Here is a 4,524-nt window from a genome sequence, read left to right as displayed (position 1 = left end):
GAGGGGCACCGGCAGAGCTGGGGGGAGCCCAGGGCCGGCCTAGCAGGGGCTGCAGGTCGGGAGTGAGGGGCACCGGCAGAGCTGGGGGGAGCCCAGGGCCGGCCTAGCAGGGGCTGCGGCTCGGGAGTGAGGGGCACCGGCAGAGCTGGGGGGGGTCACTTGCCCCGCTGCTTGGACGCGCCAATACTTTGTATCTTGGCTGGTGTGTCGTCCCGTCCCCCCGCCCCAGGGCAGGGCAGGGCAGGGCTCAGCTCATTCCCTAACAAGGAGCGAAGAGGCAGGTATGACTCCCCCGCCCTTTGGCCCGGACCCAAGGCAGGTGGATCTGGCGGCTCAGCAGGCCAGGGTGCAAATTCCACAGTCACCTGCTCCAACCGCATCCGCCCAGGCTGGGGAGAGAACCCAGGAGTCCTGGGTCCCAGCCCCCCCGATCTAACCGCTAGACCCCACTCCCCTCCCGGAGCCAGGGAGAGAACCCAGGAGTCCTGGCTCCCAGCCTCCTGCTCTAACCACTAGACCTCACTCCCCTCCCAGAGCCAGGGAGAGAACCCCGACCCCAGTGATCGGCTGCGTCCCAGCCGACACCCCGGCCCTGGGAGGGACGGGAACCCAGCCCAGCCCAGCCCCCACTCTCCTGCCAGCTGTGCCCAGCCAGCCCGTTAATTAGCTCATCAATCGGCGCCCGGAGCGGGCATTGCCGGGCGCGCCGCGGCTGAGCCAGAGGCCCCTGAGACACCTGGGGAACCTCCTGCCACTGCGCTGCTGCCAAGTGGGGAAGCTGGCGAAGCAGGTTCTGGCCAGGTCAGCACGTGGAGGAGACACAACACGGCTGGACCCACCGGACTGCCCTGGGGATGGATCAGCAGGGGGCTCTCCTCGGGCAGGCAGGACTGGCTCCGATACCACAGGGCAGCACTAGGGGGCGCTGGGCTGCAGGGAGCGGGGGGNGGCTGGCTCCGATACCACAGGGCAGCACTAGGGGGCGCTGGGCTGCAGGGAGCGGGGGGTGGGGGGCTCAGCAGGGGGCTCTCCCTGGGCAGGCAGGACTGGCCCCGATGCCCTAGGGCAGCACTAGGGGGCGCTGGGCTGCAGGGAGCGGGGCGGGGGCTCAGCAGGGGGCGCTCTCCCCAGGCAGGCAGGTCGGGCCCCGATGCCTCAGGGGGAAATAATCCCTAGGAGACACAAGCAGGTTTTGGCCATCGTGACTGATTCTCTCCCCAGCTCTGGGAGGGCAGTGGGGTGTAGTGGTTGGGGGTGGGGCTGGGAGCCAGGACTCCTGGGTTCTCTCCCCGGCTCTGGCAGGGTCAGGGCTCCGAGCCAGGCCCAGGGGGGGGGGGGGGGGGTGCTCTCAGCATAATTGTGGTCTGTGCTGTGGAATGCCAGGAATGCCTCTGAGACCCACAGGTCGGGCTGCGTCAGTCCCCCCCCCCCCCCGCCCCCCCATGAAGCGTCTGGCTGGGCCTCCCCCCCCCCCCCAGCTCAGCGGGCACCAGGCAGGGAGTCTGCCAACGCCGGGGGAGATGGGCCCGTGGGCAGAGAGGGGGCGGGATCCCGGGGTAGATGCGCCGGGGTCGGGTGGGGGAATCCATCTCCCTGTCCTGTCCTGCCCTCAACCTCCCTCTATATGGGCAGTTATTGCCTAGGGGTGTTGATGGAGGTGGGAGGGGAGTGAGGTCTAGTGATCAGAGCCGGACTCCTGGGTTCTCTCCCCAGCTCTGGGAGGGGAGTGGGGACTAGTGGTTAGAGCAGGGGGGGCTGGGAGCCAGGACTCCTGGGTTCTCTCCTCAGCTCTGGGAGGGGAGTGGGGACTAGTGGTTAGAGCAGGGGGGGCTGGGAGCCAGGACTGCTGGGTTCTATCCCAGCTCGGGGAGGGGAGTGGGGACTAGTGGTTAGAGCCATGGGACCAGCTTGGACGGAAACATCCCCACATCCCATTCCCTGCCCCCGCCAATCTGAAAGATCAAAGTTCCCTAAGGAAAGGCCCAGTCCCAGAATGCCCGGCGGCCTCTTCTCTCCCTTCCTTCCCCCCCCAACCCTGCACTGTCACTGAAGAGACATCTCCCGCCCATCTCCCCACCGCCCATCTTCCGCCCCCCCGGGCTCCCCGATCCCGACGCGCCAGCTAATTGGTCTGGCAGCCTCCCCTCGGGCTCAGGGCTCCTGCCAAGAACACGAGGGCCGGCCGCCTATTTTCGGTGCAAAAGGAGCCGGGGATATAAATACAGCCGGCCCGGCGCCCAGACGCCCCAGTGACGGGCGCCCTCCCTCCCGGAGACGGGGCCCTCCCATCCCCACCTCGTCCCTTTCAACCGGACGGGGGCCCCCGCTCCACCCCCGCCAGTTTGAATCAGCTGCTGGCTACGATTCCCGTCCCCACCACGGCCCGGTGCCGCTCAGAGCCTAACCCAGTCCTTACGGCTGCAGCTCCAGCCCGAGCCTGGCTGGGCCTGGCAAAACGGCGCAGGGGGTATTTGATACGGTGCAATTCTCTCCAGGGTGCCAGGCCCGGGGAGAGGGGCCTGTACTGGGAGAGCAGCCTGCAAAATCTAGACGCGTGGGGACTTCTCTCCCGGTATGAAAGGGGCCCTACCCTGGGGGAGTTTATTCCAGCAGGTAGACCCGTGCCAGCACTTTTAGCTCGGTATAACCACCCCCACACTCAGCTGGGCTGGGCTGGCACGAGCCAGCAGGAGTTTGATGCGCCAAGCAACGCGGGTATCCAATGCCACACAAAATACCCGCGAGCACTCAGGTCGTACGTAAACTTCCGGGCATAAGCCGCTGCGTTTGCCAGGGCCGACCCACCGCGGCTAGAAACCAGCCCCTCTCCGGGGACGCAGGGCCCACGGCCCAGCAAAACAAGGACAGATGTCTTGCCAGTCGCCAGCGTCGCTCAGCACGCGAGGGAGTGGGGAGGGCAGAGCCGCCAGCTCACGGACTTAACTCCTATGGAAAGCTAAGAGTCCGGGCGTCTTTTCCCCCTGGCACAAACCCGCCTCAGTCCCACGCGCGGAGCGGCACCGAAAAGCCTTCCCCGGCCTACATGCCAACATGGGAATTTCCCCCCGCGCCGGGGGAATTTCATGCCACGTTCTGAGCCGCTTTGGCTAGCATAAGCCACAGAAAAATTCCGGCCTCTCTCGCCCTAAGAGACCCCGCTTTGGGGGCTCAAGGTGCCTGCCCGGCCTGGTTCCTCTCTTCCGAATGGCTCCAGGTCGCAGGCTCTTTGCCCCGGGCATGCGAGCGAGACACGGACCCGCTGGAGAGCAGGTTCCGTTCCCCACCCCACCCGCCAGATCTCGCCTGGAAAGGGAATCGTGGCATGTCATTGCACAGGAACAAAACCGAACCGGCCTTGCCCCAGGCCGGCCCCTGGGGTAGGACAAGGGAACCCCCAGGCTGGCACCCTGCTGAGCATAAGGGGACCCTAGGGACCGGATAAGGGGACCCCCCACTGCAGATAACGGGACCCCAGGGACCAGATAACGGGACCCCCAGGCCAGTCCCCTGCTGTGGATAACGGGACCCCCGGACCGGCTCCCTGCTGCAGATAACGGGACCCCTGGGACCAGATAACAGGACCCCCAGACCAGCCCTCTGCTGTGGATAACGGGACCCCTGGGACCAGATAACGGGACCCCCAGGCCAGCCCCCTGCTGTGGATAACAGGACCCCCGGGCTGGTCCATGCTGCGAATAACGGGACCCCCAGGCCAGCCCCCTGCTGCAGATAACGGGACCCCTGGGACGAGGTAACAGGACCCCCGGGCCGGGTCCCTGCTGGGGATCACGGGCCCCCTGGGACCGGATCACGGCCCCCCCCATTCCTATCACGGGCCGGGACCGGCGCCCGCCTGCGCTGGGGTTACCTGAGCAGGGCCGGAGGAAGGTGTCCGGGCCGGGGAGGTGTTGGCCGCGGAGGGGGCGCAGCTCTCACGGGCTATTGACAAGGCCGAGCCGTGCTCACTGGCCCGGAGAGGCAGCCGGGTGATTATGCAAATTTATGTAAATTTATGCAATTAGATTATTGCATTTTTGGAAGCATCCAGGCCCAAGGCCCAAGCCCCCCCCCCGCCAGCCGGGTGCCCCCCCAGGAGAGTGGGGGAGGGGACAGAGCCAGGCCCCCCCGGTGCCCCCACATCAGCCCAGGTGCTACCGGTCCAGCGGCCAAGGAGCTACTGAGCTGTCCCGGACTGGGGGGAGGTGTCCCCTGCGCTGGCCCCGCCCCCTCCGGAGGCAGCCCACCAATGGCAGGGGGCTGGGACCCTATAGCCGCCCTGAGATAGGTTGGTGGGGGGAGGAAGGCCACGCCCACTACGGCGTGGGCGGGAGGTAAAGGTGAGTGGCAGGGGTTCTGGCCAATCGGCGGAGGGGAAATGCTTTTGGGGTGGGGCGAGTGGAAACTGAATGGGGCGCTTTGTGTGAAGCTGGGGGGGGGGACGGGGGATGGAGGGATCAATGGGGCCCATTGTCTGGGGCCCAGAGTCGGGGGGGCAGATAGTCATTGGACTAGCAAAGCTCCCCC

The 4,524-nt window shown here is 66.8% G+C and overlaps 1 protein-coding gene across 1 annotated transcript in view; it reads right to left on the bottom strand.

The window, feature by feature from the left end:
• The window catches only part of LOC117887057 (myosin-10-like), a gene marked incomplete at its 3' end in the record, with an annotated part of 12,842 nt that extends 8,682 nt beyond the window's left edge, over nt 1-4,160 (bottom strand). The window contains 1 exon segment of the mRNA XM_034789291.1: nt 3,869-4,160.
• Nucleotides 4,161-4,524: the final 364 nt, after the last annotated feature.

This window comes from Trachemys scripta, chromosome 14 (genome assembly GCF_013100865.1).
Source record: "Trachemys scripta elegans isolate TJP31775 chromosome 14, CAS_Tse_1.0, whole genome shotgun sequence".
Lineage (NCBI taxonomy): Eukaryota > Metazoa > Chordata > Testudines > Emydidae > Trachemys > Trachemys scripta.
The sequence above is the reverse complement of the archived record's forward strand: the minus strand, read 5'-3'. Positions and strand labels throughout refer to the sequence as shown.